We start from the raw sequence: 16,462 nt of genomic DNA, 5'->3' as shown, positions 1-16,462 counted from the left end.
CCCCAACAGGTACTAAAGTAATTCTCTGGCCTCCACTGCTTTCTGAGCCAGAGAATTCCACAGATTCACAACTCTGAGCGAAAAAGGATGCTTGGTATAGATTTTGAGAAACAGCGCAGAAACAGGCCCTTCGGCCCACTGGGTCCGCGCCGACCAGCGATCCCCGCACATTAACACTATCCTACACCCACTAGGGACAATTAACCTACAGACCTGCACGTCTTTGGAGTGTGGGAGGAAACCGAAGATCTCGGAGAAAACCCACGCAAACTCCGTACAGACGTCACCCGTAGTCGGGATCGAACCTGAGTCTCCGGCGCTGCATTCGCTGTAAGGCAGCAACTCTACCGCTGCGCCACCGTGCCGCATTTCAAGAGAGTGTTAGATAGAGCTCTTAATGATAGCAGAGTCAGGGGGTATGGGGAGAAGGCTGGAACTGGGTACTGATTGTGGATGATCAGCCATGTGTAACGGACCGCAGGTAGACCCAAATGCAGCAGACGGAACCAAGGAAATAGTTTTAGAATGAGCTTTCCATCTACCTGCTCGTGGACAGAAGACTGAGGCGTTCACCAGGGCGACGACGAGGCATGGAGGTCGGGAGCAGGCAGGGTCGGCAATGGGAAATCAGTCCGAGAGAGAATACTGGAGAGTCTTGCATGAGGGCTAAGAACAATCTGGCCAAGAGTGTGTGTGCAGGAAGGGTTTATATGCTGGCTTGATTGGTGATCTGGAGCAGGTGAGTGAACAGGTGAGGGGAGTTGGCTTAACGTGGTGGGCGTGGCTGGCAGGTGAGTGAACGGGTGAGGGGAGTTAGCTTAACGTGGTGGGCGTGGCTGGCAGGTGAGTGAACAGGACAGACTGTGACAGAACCCTCCCCTCAAGGGACGGCTCCTGACGTCCCCAAAGGTCAATAAACAGAAACCGGGTGGGAGGAGGGGCCGTGGAGGTGGGCTAATACTCTTGGGAGACGCCGTCCCATTCCATGGTCGCAACTGGGTGGGAGGCAGGTGACTGGTGGGGGGAATCATCCTCATCAGAGGACGGCCCCTCGAGACTTCCAGCCCTAGTGTGTCCGGGACTGGAAATCTCCTCGTCACCCGATGAGTCTTCTTCCTCCGGAGAATCTGGAGCAACAGACGGCGAGTTTATCCGGGGTGCCCCTCTGGAAGATGTAGTGGGCCTAGCCGGTTGGTCGGGGTGTTGAAGATGGAAGGCCTTGATGAGTCGGGAGTGGAGAATGTGTCGAGCAGGGACCCAGGACCTCTCCTCTGGACCATACCCCTCCCAGTGGACGAGGTACTGCAGGCCCCTCCCTCGGCGGCAGGACTGCAGTAGGCGACGGACCGTGTAGACAAGGCCCCCATCAATGAAGCGTGGAGGTGGTGGAGCTGCCGGTGAAAGGGGTCTCTCCCGGACCGGCTTCACCTTGGAGACGTGAAACGTCGGGTGGACCCTCATGGTCCGAGGAAGCTTCAGTCTCACCGCCGTTGGGTTGATGATCCTCTCAATCTCCAAGGGGGCCAGATTGTTATGTAACGGACCGCAGGTAGACCCAAATGCAGCACACGGAACCAAGGAAGTAGTTTTAGAATGAGCTTTATTCCTACCTGCTCGTGGTCGGGGACAGAAGACTGAGGCGTTCACCAGGGCTACGACCAGGCATGAAGGTCGGGAGCAGGCAGGGTCGGTAACGGGAAATCAGTCCGAGAGAGAATGCTGGAGCGTCTTGCATCAGGGCTAAGAGCAATCTGGCCAAGAGTGTGTGTGTGCAGGAAGGGTTTATATGCTGGCTTGATTAGTGATCTGGAGCAGGTGAGTGAACGGGTGAGGGGAGTTAGCTTAACGTGGTGGGCGTGGCTGGCAGGTGAGTGAACAGGTGAGAGGAGTTGGCTTAACGTGGTGGGCGTGGCTGGCAGGTGAGTGAACAGGTGATTGGGAGTTGGCTTAACGTGGTGGGCGTGGCTGGCAGGTGAGTGAACAGGACAGACTGTGACACCATGATCACATTGAATGGCGGTGCTGGCTCGAAGGGCCAAATGCCCTCCTCCTGCACCTATTCATCATATCATCATATATATACAGCCGGAAACAGGCCTTTTCGGCCCTCCAAGTCCGTGCCGCCCAGCGATCCCCGCACATTAACACTATCCTACACCCACTAGGGACAATTTTTCACATTTACTCAGCCAATTAACCTACAAACCTGTACGTCTTTGGAGTGTGGGAGGAAACCGAAGATCTCGGAGAAAACCCACGCAGGTCACGGGGAGAACGTACAAACTCCTTACAGTGCAGCACCCGTAGTCAGGATCGAACCTGAGTCGCCGGCGCTGCATTCGCTGTAAAGCAGCAACTCTACCGCTGCGCTACCGTGCGCCCTATTGTCTATTGTCTATTGAACCAGGGTACTGAATCCAACACCAGCCACCACACAGTTTACTTTCCACGAGCAGTTTGTGAATCCAAACTATTTCCAGCAAATGACTTTGCCAGCTCTTTCCAAACTTTTCCATTAGTCATCTGACAGAACATTGGGTCAATTTAGCTAAAGATTAACTTTAATTGAGATACAACAAAGCATGGTATTAAGGCAAAGCCATTGATTTTTAGATATCATGTGGTTTCTTTCACCTTGGGTGCCTCAGTTTGATGCTTCCACATGTAAAATAATTTTGTTCATTAGATGTACAGAATGAATCCGTGATGTGGCTTCCCACAGCCAATAGAGAGAATATTTTAGTACAATCCTTTATATCCTCTGTGTTCGGCTCTTTCAAGTGAAAGAGAGGTTTTTTGTGATTGTCAAACAGGTGCATCATCATTTCATCTGAATGATCAAAACACAAGTGGAGATGTAAAATATGTTGCTGCCTTGCAGTGTGTTGTATAGTTTAGTTTCATAGAAACATAGAAAATAGGTGCAGGAGTAGGCCATTCGGCCCTTCGAGCCTGCACCGCCATTCAATATGATCATAGGTGATCATCCAACTCAGTATCCCGTACCTGCCTTCTCTCCATACCCCCTGATCCCTTTAGCCACAAGAGCCACATCTAAAACTCCCTCTTAAATATAGCCAATGAACTACCTTCTGTGGCAGAGAATTCCACAGATTCACCACTCTCTGTGTGAAAAAAAAAGTTCTCATCTCGGTCCTAAAAGACTTCCCCGTTATCCTTAAACTGTGACCCCTTGTTCTGGACTTCCCCAACATCGGGAACAATCTTCCTGCATCTAGCCTGTCCAACCCCTTAAGAATTTTGAAAGATTCCATAAGATCCCCCCTCAATCTTCTAAATTCCAGCGAGTACAAGCCGAGTCTATCCAATCTTTCTTCATATGAAAGTCCTGCCATCCCAGGAATCAATCTGGTGAACCTTCTCTGTACTCCCTCTATGTTCAGAGAGACAGCATCAAGGCAAGCTCTTTGGCCTACCTGGTTCGTGCCGACCAGCGATCCCCTGCACATTAACGCACACGAAGAATAATTTACAATCTACCATTATACCAAGCCAATAGACAATAGACAATAGGTGCAGGAGGAGGCCATTCAGCCCTTCGAGCCAGCACCGCCAGTCAATGTGATCATGGCTGATCATTCTCAATCAGTACCCCGTTCCTGCCTTCTCCCCATACCCCCTGACTCCGCTATCCTTAAGAGCTCTATCCAGCTCTCTCTTGAATGCATTCAGAGAATTGGCCTCCACTGCCTTCTGAGGCAGAGAATTCCACAGATTCACAACTCTCTGAGTGAAAACGTTTTTCCTCATCTCAGTTCTAAATGGCCTACCCCTTATTCTTAAACTGTGGCCCCTTGTTCTGGACTCCCCCAACACTGGGAACATGTTTCCTGCCTCTAACGTGTCCAACCCCTTAATAATCTTATACGTTTCGATAAGATCTCCTCTCATCTTTCTAAATTCCAGTGTATACAAGCCTAGTCGCTCCAGTCTTTCAACAAATGATAGTCCCACCATTCCGGGAATTAACCTAGTAAACCTACGCTGCACGCCCTCAATAGCAAGAATATCCTTCCTCAAATTTGGAGACCAAAACTGCACACAGTACTCCAGGTGCGGTCTCACTAGGGCTCTGTACAACTACAGAAAGACCCCTTTGCTCCTATACTCAACTCCTCTTGTTATGAAGGCCAACATTCCATTGGCTTTCTTCACTGCCTGCTGTACCTGCATGCTTCCTTTCAGTGACTGATGCACTAGGACACCCAATCAATTTAAAAACTTGTTTTGCACGTCTTTGGAGTGTGGGAGGAAACCGGAGCACCCGGAGAAAACCCACGCAGGTCATGGGGAGAACGTACAAACTCCGTACACACAGCACCCGTTGTCGGGATGGAACCCGGGTCTCCGGCGCTGTGAGGCAGAAACTCTACTGCTGCGCCACCGTGCCACCATAAAGTGAGGCAGAGAAATATTTTGGTGGATATTGAGGTAGCGTGCAAATTCTTCTTTGATAATTACACTCGTGAAGCTCTTTGTGACGTGTTTGAAGGCTAAAGGTGTCAACAGTAAAAATGGAGTCTAATCCCGGCCTCCTCCAGTGCCATAGTGAGGACCATTGGAAATTGGAGGAACAGCACCTCTTATTTCGCTTGGGCAGCTTGCAGCCCAGCGGTATGAACATTGACTTCTCCAACTTTAAATAGTTCCACTGTCCCGCTCTTCCCCTCCCCCTTCCCAGTTCTCCCTCCAGTCTTCCTGTCACCGACTACATTCTATCTCTGTCCCGCCCCCTCCCCTGACATCAGTCTGAAGAAGGGTCTCGACCCGAAACGTCACCCATTCCTTCTCTCCTGAGATGCTGCCTGACCCGCTGAGTTACTCCAGCATTTTGTGAAATAAATACCTTCGATTTGTACCAGCATCTGCAGTTATTTTCCTACACAATCAAATGTCAAGTGTTGTACTTTAGCGGGTCGAATGTAATTGCTGCCTTAGAGTATCAGGGTCCCAGGTTCAATCCTGACTTTGGGACTGTGCGGAGTTTGTTCATTCTCTCTGTGACCGCGTGTGAGCATTTCCCAGGTGCTCTGGTTTCATCCCACACTGTGGCTCTGTGTGACTGAAATTTTGGACATTCTCCCTTGTATTCACTGGAGTTTAGAAGGATGAGAGGGGATCTTATACAAAACGTATAAAATTATAAAAGGACTGGACAAGCTAAATGCAGGAAAAATGTTCCCAATGTTGGGCGAGTCCAGAACCAGGGGCCACACAGTCTAAGAATAAAGGGGAGGCCATTTAAAACTGAGGTGAGAAGGAACTTTTTCACCCAGAGAGTTGTGAATTTGTGGAATTCTCTGCCACAGAGGGCAGTGGAGGCCAAATCACTGGTGAATTTAAAAGAGAGTTAGATAGAGCTCCAGGGGCTAGTGGAATCAAGGGATATGGGGAGAAGTCTGGAACTCACTGCCTGGGGTGGTGGTGGAGGCGGGAACACTCACAACGTTTAAGAGGCATTTGGATGGGCACTTGAAATGCTACAACATTCAGGGCTACGGTCCAAATGCGGGAAAATGAGATTAAAATTAGACTGTGTTTGGTAACGGGCGGCACGGACACGATGGGCCGAAGGGCCTCTTTCTGTGCTGTAGGACTCTATGACTCTATGACTCTATGACTTTAAGGCAGGCACGGGTTACTGGTTGTGGATGATCAGCCATGATCACAATGAATGGTGGTGCTGGCTCGAAGGGCCGAATGGCCTCCTCCTGCATCTGTTGTGATTTAGATTTTTTTTTAGATTTAGAGATACAGCGCAGAAACAGGCCCTTCGGCCCACCCGGTCCGTGCCGCCCAGCGATCCCCGCACACTAACACTATCCTACACCTACTAGGGAGAATCTTTTTTTACATTTGCCCAGCCAATTAACCTACAAACCTGCACGTCTTTGGAGTGTGGGAGGAAATCGAAGATCTCGGAGAAAACCCACGCAGGTCACGGGGAGAACGTACAAACTCCGTACAGACGGCGCCCGTAGTCAGGATCGAACTTGTGTCTCCGGCGCTGCATTCGCTGTAAGGCAGCAACTCTACCGCTGCGCCACCGTGCCACCCATAGTCATTGTCTATGTTTCTAGGTTTCCCCCTTGACCTGTGTGGGTTTTCTCCAGGTGCTCCAGTTTCTCCCACACTCCAAAGACGTGCAGGATTGTGGGTTAATTGGCTGTGGTAAAATTGTAAATTGTCCCTTGTGTGTCGGACAGAACTGGATTATCGGGTGATCGCTGGTTGATGTGGACTCGGTGGGCCGAAGGGCCTGTTTCCAGGCTGTATCTCTGAACTAAATTCTTCCAATCATTTAATCATTCCCAAATTTTACATAATTTCTCTTGATGTGTATCTTTTCTTTCAGAATCTCGTCTAGTTGTAAGAGAAATGTGTGTTTTCTCCGAGATCTTCGGTTTCCTCCCACACTCCAAAGACGTGCAGGTTTGTAGGTTAATTGGCCAGGGTTTGTATATTTGGTACAAATGTAAATTGTCCCTAGTGGGTGTAGGATGGTGTAAGTGTGCGGGGAACGCTGGTCGGCGCGGGCCCGGTGGGCCGAAGGGCCTGTTTCCACGCTGTATCATATCATATCATATCATATCATATCATATCATATATATACAGCCGGAAACAGGCCTTTTCGGCCCTCCAAGTCCGTGCCGCCCAGTGATCCCCGTACATTAACACTATCCTACACCCACTAGGGACAATTTTTACATTTACCCAGCCAATTAACCTACATACCTGTACGTCTTTGGAGTGTGGGAGGAAACCGAAGATCTCGGAGAAAACCCACGCAGGTCACGGGGAGAACGTACAAACTCCTTACAGTGCAGCACCCATAGTCAGGATCGAACCTGAGTCTCCGGTGCTGCATTCGCTGTAAAGCAGCAACTCTACCGCTGCGCTACCGTATCTCTAAACCATTTAGAACGGAGATGAGGAAAAACTTTTTCAGTCAGAGAGTTGTGAATCTGTGGAATTCTCTACCTCAGAAGGCAGTGGAGGCCAATTCTCTGGATGCTTTCAAGAGAGAGTAAGATAGAGCTCTTAAAGATAGCGGAGTCAGGGGGTATGGGGAGAAGGCAGGAACGGGGTACTGATTGAGAATGATTAGCCATGATCACATTGAATGGCGGTACTGGCTCGAAGGGCCGAATGGCCTCCTCCTGCACCTATTGTCTATTGTCTATTGAGTCAGGGGGTATGGGGAGAAGGCAGGAACGGGGTACTGATTGTGTAAGAAAATAACTGCAGATGCTGGTATAAATCGAAGGTATTTATTTCACAAAATGCTGGAGTAACTCAGCAGGTCAGGCAGCATCTCAGGAGAGAAGGAATGGGTGACGTTTTGGGTCGAGACCCTTCTTCAGACTGCTTCAGACTGGGTACTGATTGTGGATGATTAGCCATGATCACAGTGAACGGCGGTGCTGACTCGAAGGGCCGATCGGCCTCCTCCTGCACCTATTGTCTATTGTCTATTGTCTAAATTGTCCCTAGTGTGTGTGGGATAGTGTTAGTGTGCGGGGATCGCTGGTCGGCGCGGACCCGGTGGGCCGAAAGGGCCTGTTTCCACGCTGTATCTCCAAACTAAACTAAACTAAAGCAAGCAAACAATATTCTTTCACATTGTTTTGGTCTCTCTTTCACACCAAGGCATCAGAGTCAAACTGTTCATTATTTACGTGACATTGCAAATGCATACCTTAAGAAGAAAGTGCAATAAATCTACATAGACTTCCCCTCTCAAGAGTAACAAATGTAGTTGTATAAAACATTCTGTGAGCTGGCTGGGCATGTGTGGAGACAGATAAGAATATGTCATATGCAAAGCAAAGCAATCACCATCTTTTCTCCTCACACACACACACTGAGAGATCAGACGCACAGATCTAGAATGTGCCATTTGTTTGTGGCTCGGTATTGTTGGCATGTCTGGCTGTGAACCAATCTATGGAAAGCCAGCTTAATATCTCAGGACCAACTGCTGACAACTGTATTTAATTTCAAAACAATAGACAATAGACAATAGGTGCAGGAGGAGGCCATTCGGCCCTTCGAACCAGCACCGCCATTCAATGTGATCATGGCTGATCATCCACAATCAGTACCCCGTTCCTGCCTTCTCCCCATACCCCCTGACTCCACTATCCTTAAGAGCTCTATCCAGCTCTCTCTTGAATGCATTCAGAGAATTGGCCTCCACTGCCTTCTGAGGCAGAGAATTTCACAGATTCACAACTCTCTGACTGAAAAAGTTTTTCCTCATCTCAGTTCTAAATGGCCTACCCCTTATTCTTAAACTGGGGCCCCTTATGCTTAATGCAAAAAAAGGAATACTTGTCAAAAAAAGTTGTGGTAGGAACTACCAAGATAGAGTAATAAGGGCCTTTTGTCCCACGTAGGCGATTTTAAGGCGACTGCCGGTGACTAAGCTATATATATATATATAGTATAAGACAATAACTGCAGATGCTGGTACAAATCGAAGGTATTTATTCACAAAATGCTGGAGTAACTCAGCAGGTCAGGCAGCATCTCAGGAGAGAAGGAATGGGTGACGTTTCGGGTCGGGACCCTTCTGTGACTAGGCTGTGGCTGAACGTTGGCCGGGGTGTCGCGGGCGGGCGTGATCGTGATCGTGATCGTGAGGAGTCTTCAATGAATCGTAGCCGATCTCGGCGTGTCGCGGAAACATTTACCTGCTAGACATTTCTGTGCGGCAGCTGGCTTGTGGCCAGGTATGGCAGCTTATTGCGGGCGCTGTCTGTCGCACGCTGTCCCCAGGTTTGCTAGGTTGTCGCAGATGCGTTTAGAAGCACGTAATATTAAATTAAGAAAAGGCATTTGAAGATACCTGAAGATAGTTTTGTTTAACCAGTTTATTTACCGTCAGGACATTTGACGGGTGGATTGGAGGCGACGGTTTGACGGTCAGGTAAGCGTGGGGATTTGGCGATGTTTCTGAAGACGGTGTAATCTCTTAGCCAGGTGCTAGTTTCACAAAGAAAGTGACTCGTGTCGACGTGACGGCATTGTCGTGGTCATTGTCGTGGTCATTGTCGTGGTCATTGTCGTGGTCATTGTCGCGGTCATTGTCGTGGTCATTGTCGTGGTCATTGTCGTGGTCATTGTCGTGGTCATTGTCGTGGTCATTGTCGTGGTCATTGTCGTGGTCATTGTCGTGGTCATTGTCACGGTCATTGTCGTGGTCATTGTCGCGGTCATTGTCGCGGTCATTGTCGCGGTCATTGTCGTGGTCATTGTCGTGGTCATTGTCGCGGTCATTGTCGCGGTCATTGTCGTGGTCATTGTCGCGGTCATTGTCGTGGTCATTGTCGTGGGGTAAAAGAAAATGGCGGCGATCTGCTACGACTTTGACAGTCGCCGGCAGTCACCTTAAAAATTGCGTAACTGGGACAGGCCCTTTATAGAGCCGTACAGCACAGAATCTGGCCCTTCGGCCCAACTTGCCCACATCGACCAACATGCCCCATCTACACTAGTCCCACCTGCCTGCGCTTGGTCCATATCCCTCCAAACCCGACCTATCCATGTACCTGTCCGACTGTTTCTTAAACGATGGGATAGTCCCAGCCTCAACTACCTCCTCTGGCAGCTCGTTCCATACACCCACCACCCTCTGTGTGAAAAAGTTACCCCTCAGATTCCTATTAAATCTTTTCCCCTTCACCTTAAACCTAGGTTCTTTGGTCCTCGATTCACCTACTCTGGGCAAGAGACTCTGTGCATCTATCGGATCTATTCCTCTCATGATTTTGTACACCTCTATAAGATCACCCCTCATCCTCCTGCGCTCCATGGAATAGAGACCCAGCCTGCTCAACCTCTCCCTGTAGCTCACACCCTCTAGTCCTGGCAACATCCTCGTAAATCTTATCTGAACCCTTTCCAGTTTGACAATATCTTTCCTATAACATGGTGCCCAGAACGGAACACAATATTCTAAATGCGGCCTCACCAACGTCTTATACAACTGCAACATGATCTCCCAACTTCTATACTCAGTACTCTGACTGATGAAGGACAAAGTGCCAAAAGCCTTTTTGACCTCCCTATCTACCTGTGACTCCACCTTCAAGGAACCAAGCACCTATACTCCTAGATCCCTCTGCTCTACAACACTACCCAGAGGCCTACCATTCACTGTGTAGGTCCTGCCCATGCTAGACTTCCCAAAATGCAACACTTCACATTCCTCAGCCTATCTGGCAAAGCGACAGGTTTAGTGGAACAGAGGCCAAATGCAGGCAGGTGGGACAAGTTGGGATGGGACATGTTGGCCGGTGTTGGCAGGTTCGGCTCAGGATTGTCTTTCCAGGCTGTGTGATCGATGCAGTGAATTGTGGACGCTGCCCAGACCATCACACAAACCAACCTCCCTTCCATTGACTCCATCTACACCTCACGCTGCCTCGGCAAGGCCAGCACCCAGACCATCACACAAACCAACCTCCCTTCCATTGACTCCATCTACACCTCACGCAGCCTCGGCAAGGCCAGCAGCATAATCAAGGACCAGTCTCACCCCGGCCACTCCCTCTTCTCCCCTCTCCCATCGGGCAAGAGGTACAGAAGTGCGAAAACTCCAGATTCAGGGACAGTTTCTTCCCGGCTGTTATCAGGCAACTGAACCATCCTACCACAACCAGAGAGCAGTGCTGAACTACTATCTACCTCATTGGTGACCCTCGGACTATCCTTGATCGGACCTTACTGGCTTTACCTTGCACTAAACGGCAATTCCTTATTACGTATCTATACACTGTGAATGGCTCAATTGTAATCATGTACCGAGGAATGAGTGGGTTAACCAATGATGAGCGTTTGTCGGCACTGGGCCTGTACTCGCTGGAGTTTAGAAGGATGAGGGGGGACCTCATTGAAACGTACAGAATAGTGAGTGGCCTGGTTAGAGTGGATGTGGAGAGGATGTTTCCACTAGTGGGAGAGTCTAGGACCAGAGGGCACAGCCTCAGAATTAAAGGATGTTCCTTTAGGAAGAAGATGAGGAGAAATTTATTTAGTCAGAGGGTGGTGAATCTGTGGGATTCTTTGCCACAGACGGCTGTGGAGGCCAAGCCAGTGGATATTTTTAAGCCAAAGATAAATAGATTCTTGATTAGTGCGGGTGTCAGGGGTTACGGGGAAAAGGCAGGAGAATGGGGATTGGAGGGAGAGGTAGATCGGCCATGATTGGATGGCGGAGTAGACTTGATGGGCCAAATGGCCTAATTCTACTCCTATTCCTTATGACCTTATGTATAGTCCTTCCGCGGACTAGATCGCACGCATCTAAAGCTTTTTACTGTATCTCGAAACTCATGACAATAAACTAAACTCGAGGAAAATCTTTTTCAGTCAGAGAGTTGTGAATCTGTGGAATTCTCTGCCTCAGAAGGCAGTGGAGGCCAATTCTCTGAATGCATTCAAGAGAGAGCTAGATAGAGCTCTTAAGGATAGCGGAGTCAGGGGGTATGGGGAGAAGGCAGGAACGGGGTACTGATTGAGAATGATCAGCCATGATCACATTGAATGGCGGTGCTGGCTCGAAGGGCCGAATGGCCTCCTCCTGCACCTATTGTCTATTATCTATTGTCTATTGTCTAAACTGAATTTAAACTGAACTAAGTTTAGTTCAGATGGGCCAAATGCATATGGTGGGACTAGTGTAGGTGGGGCATGTTGGCCAGTATGGGCAAGTTGGGTAGAAGGGCCTGTTTCCACGCTGTATCACTCTATAGTCATAGCTGGCCGTGGATTGTGTCAAAAAAATTAAATACTGTTAAGTCAGTATCAAATGTAATCAATCCAATGCAAGCTAAAGTGATGTACTACAAAGTGCAAATCTGTTCAGCCCCTCAAGCAATCCTGAGACAAGCACAAATATTCCTGGCAAATGCACGAGTTACTGCAAAGAATTTCAATGAATTTGAAACCTTTTCAAATCAAACTCTTGTGCATTACATAGATACACAAAAACATAGATAATAGGTGCAGGAGGAGGCCATTTGGCCCTTCGAGCCAGCACCGCCATTCATTGTGATCATGGCTGATCATCCACAATCAGTAACCCGTGCCTGCCTTCTCCCCATATCCCTTGATTCCACTAGCCCCTAGAGCTTGATCTAACTCTCTTTTAAATTCATACAGCATTGTATGGAACGTTACCAAATAAATTAAATTTCCCAAAGAACATGAAGAAGAGATTCTGAAGAAGGGTCCCGACCCGAAACACCACCTATCCATGTTCTCCAGAGATGCTGCCTGACCCGCTGAGTTACTCCAGCACTCTGTGAAACGTCACCTATCCATGTTCTCCAGAGATGCTGCCTGACCCGCTGAGTTACTCCAGCACTCTGTGAAACGTCACCTATCCATGTTCCCCACAGATGCTGTAGATCTTACTGGATGTTTCTATGGACAAGCTAGATACAGGTAAAACATTCCCAATGTCGGGGGAGTCCAGAACCAGGGGCCACACAGTCTAAGAATAAAGGGGAGGCCATTTAAAACTGAGGTGAGAAGGATCCTTTTCACCCAGAGAGTTGTGAATTTGTGGAATTCTCTGCCACAGAGGGCAGTGGAGGCTGATTCACTGGATGAATTTAAAAGAGAGTTAAATAGAGCTCTAGGGGCTAGTGGAATCAAAAGATATGGGGAGAAGGCAGGCACGGGTTACTGATTGTGGATGATCAGCCATGATCACAATGAATGGCGGTGCTGGCTCGAAGGGCCAAATGGCCTCCTCCTGCACCTGTTTTCTATGTTTCTATATTTCTATATTTCTATGTTGTGCTATCAATTTCCTTAAACGTCCAGTGTCTTAAGGTATGTTAAATACTCATGCAATTTCCATTTCCATCAGGTAACTTGAAAGATTGCATTTCAAGGCATCGTAAACCCAGCCAGGGATTAAGCAGCAAATACATTGCGTTCAGAAAAAAAAGCCATTACAATCTTGCATAAAAGATATTGCAGCAAATTAAATAATGATTCCTGCAAAATGGGTTGCGTCTAATTTATAGAGATCTGTTTTTACTGCGTACATAAGAATCTATTCAGCACTGGCTCGTAAACACAAGTGAGTGATTCATCTCCTGGATTGTAATTCTGAAGATCAATTCATAAATTCATAAGGTCAAAACTTCTAGCAGCAAAATTAGGCCATTCAGCCCATCGAGTCTACTACACCATACAATCATGGCTGATCTGTCTCTCCCTCTCAACCCCATTCTCCTGCCTTCTCCCCGTAACCCCTGACACCCATATTAATCAAGAATCTGTCTATCACTGCCTTAACTATATCCATGGACTTGGACACCACAGATGTCTGTGGCAAAGAATCCCACAGATTCACCATCCTCTGGCTAAAGAGATTCCTGCTCACCTCCTTCTCAAAGGAACGACCTTTAATTCTGAGGCTGTGACCTCTAAACTTAGACTCTCCCACTAGTGGAAACATCCTCTCCACATCCAAGAAGAGTTGTGAATCTGTGGAATTCTCTGCCTCAGAAGGCAGTGGAGGCCAATATTTTCTGGATGCTTTCAATATAGAGTTAGATCGACCTCTTAACGATCCCCTCTCCTCTCCTCTCCTCTCCTCTCCTCTCCTCTCCTCTCCTCTCCTCTCCTCTCCTCTCCTCTCCTCTCCTCTCCTCTCCTCTCCTCTCCTCTCCTCTCCTCGCCTCCCCTCCTCTCCTCTCCTCTCCTCTCCTCTCCTCTCCTCTCCTCTCCTCTCCTCCCCTGTGGTGGATGTCTATGTTAAATGTTATTTGATGCGGCTGTGTGTCTTGTTGCTTTTCACTTAGTGTGGCTGTATGGTAACTCAAATTTCACTGCACCTTAATTGGTGCACGGGACAATAAATTGAATCTTGAATCTTGAATCTTGAATCTAATTTAGAATAGCAGAAAGTGAAATATGAACGTTGCAGAGACTAGTTTAGTTTAGGTTAGTTTAGTTTATTGTCACGTGTACCGAGGTACAGTGAAAAGCTTTATTGTTGCGCGCTAACTAGTCAGCGGAGAGACAACACATGATTACATGTCCACAGTGTACAGATAACGTATAAAGGGAATAATGAATAATGTTGAGTGCAATATAAGGTTGAGTGCAAGATTGTGGTGGAGATAGATAGATTCTTGATCAGTGCGGGTGTCAGGGGTTACGTGGAGAAGGCAGGAGAATGGGGTTAGGAGGGAAAAGTCGATCAGCCATGAATGAATGGTGGAGTAGACTTGATGGGCCGAATGGCCTCGTTCTGCTCCTGGAACCTATGAAAATATGAACTGCGACCAGCTAGACTAATGCATACTTGTGCCCCAGAATCAAAGGCACAACAGTTCAAGTCAAGTCAAGTCAAATTTATTTGTATAGTACATTTAAAAACAACCCACGTTGACCAAAGTGCTGTACATCAGTTCAGGTACTAAGAAACGAACATACAATGGCACATAAACATAACAGCACATACATAAACAGTTCACAGCGCCCCCTCAGAGGGCCTCAAATGCTAGGGACTAGAAATAGGTTTTGAGCCTGGACTTAAAGGAGTCGTTGGAGGAGGCAGTTCTGATGGGGAGAGGGATGCTGTTCCACAGTCTAGGAGCTGCAACCGCAAAAGCGCGGTCACCCCTGAGCTTAAGCCTAGACCGCGGGATAGTGAGTAGCTCCAAGTCGGCCGACCTGAGGGACCTGGAGATAGAGAGGTCGGTTAGAAGAGGGTTGATATAGGGGTGGGGGAGGGGGGGGCAAGCCCGTTTAGGGCTTTATATGTGAAACAGTTGACAATCTTTTACCAGGAATCTCTTAGGAACAAAATTATTGCCGTCCAAAATAAGTTGCAGGGAAAAGACTGGTGAAGTGTTATAGAAACTTACAAAATTCTTAAGGGGTTGGACAGGCTAGATGCAGGAAGATTGTTCCCGATGTTGGGGAAGTCCAGAACAAGGGGTCGCAGTTTAAGGATAAGGGGGAAGTCTTTCAGGACAGAGATGAGAAAGTTTTTTTTCACACAAAGAGTGGTGAATCTGTGGAATTCTCTGCCACAGAAGGTAGTTGAGGCCAGTTCATTGGCTATATTTAAGAGGGAGTTAGATGTGGCCCTTGTGGCTAAAGGGATCAGGGGGTATGGAGAGAAGGCAGGTACGGGATACTGAGTTGGATGATCAGCCATGATCATATTGAATGGCGGTGCGTACAGGCTCGAAGGGCCGAATGGCCTACTCCTGCACCTATTTTCTATGTTTTCTATGTTTTCTATGAAGTGCAGATAAAAGTTCTTCAAGTTGGGGCAGCACCAGGTTTTGCTAATGGTGAATTGTGTAGTCATGTCACAATGGGATTTATTTTGTATTCAAATCTCACAGGTTATGTATACATCCCGAATTCCTCTCACCGCATGTAAATCTTCTGAACTCAGAATGCTAAACATACCAGGCAGTGCGGAAAGCTAACGGCATGTTGGCCTTCATAACAAGAGGATTTCAGTATAGGAGTAAAGAGGTTCTTCTGCAGTTGTACAGGGTCCTGGTAAGACCACACCTGGAGTACTGTGTACAGTTTTGGTCTCCTAATTTGAGGAAGGACATCCTTGTAATTGAGGCAGTGCAGCGTAGGTTCACGAGATTGATCCCTGGGATGGCGGGACTGACATATGAGGAAAGATTGAAAAGACTAGGCTTGTATTCACTGGAGTTTAGAAGGATGAGAGGGGATCTTATGGAAACATATAAAATTATAAAAGGACTGGCCAAGCTAGATGCAGGAAAAATGTTCCCAATGTTGGGGGAGTCCAGAACCAGGGGCCACACAGTCTTAGAATAAAGGGGAGGCCATTTAAAACTGAGGTGAGAAGAAACTTTTTCACCCAGAGAGTTGTGAATTTGTGGAATTCTCTGCCACAGAAGGCAGTGGAGGCCAAATCAATGGATGGATTTAAGAGAGAGTTAGATAGAGCTCTAGGGGCTAGTGGAATCAAGGGATATGGGGAGAAGGCGGGCGCGGGTTATAGATTGTGGACGATCAGCCATGATCACAATGAATGGTGGTGGTGACTCGAAGGGCCGAATGGCCTCCTCCTGCACCTATTTTTTCTATGTTTCTATACACAAGACCTGCACGGTGGCGCAGCGGTAGAGTTGCTGCCTCACAGCGTCAGAGACCTGGGTTCGATCCCGACTACGGGTGCTGTGTGTACGGAGTTTGTACGTTCTCCCCGTGACCTGTGTGGGTTTTTACCAGCATCTCCGGTTTCCTCCCACACTCCAAAAACATACAAGTTTGTCGGTTAATTGGCTTGGTGTAAATATATCTTGTCCCTCGTGTGTGTGTGTGTAGGATGGTGTTAGCGTGCGGGGATCGCTGGTCAGCGCGGTCCCGGTGGGCCGAAGGTCCTATTTCCGCGCCGTATCCCCAAACTAAA

At 48.1% G+C, this 16,462-nt stretch overlaps 1 protein-coding gene across 1 annotated transcript in view; it reads right to left on the bottom strand.

The window, feature by feature from the left end:
- Positions 1-16,462, bottom strand: part of LOC144592184 (teneurin-3-like) — a 2,027,615-nt gene that overhangs the window by 1,121,973 nt on the left and 889,180 nt on the right. The gene's annotated exons all lie outside the window — the stretch shown is intronic.

This window comes from Rhinoraja longicauda, chromosome 3, assembly GCF_053455715.1.
Source record: "Rhinoraja longicauda isolate Sanriku21f chromosome 3, sRhiLon1.1, whole genome shotgun sequence".
Taxonomy (NCBI): domain Eukaryota; kingdom Metazoa; phylum Chordata; class Chondrichthyes; order Rajiformes; family Arhynchobatidae; genus Rhinoraja; species Rhinoraja longicauda.
The sequence above is the reverse complement of the archived record's forward strand: the minus strand, read 5'-3'. Positions and strand labels throughout refer to the sequence as shown.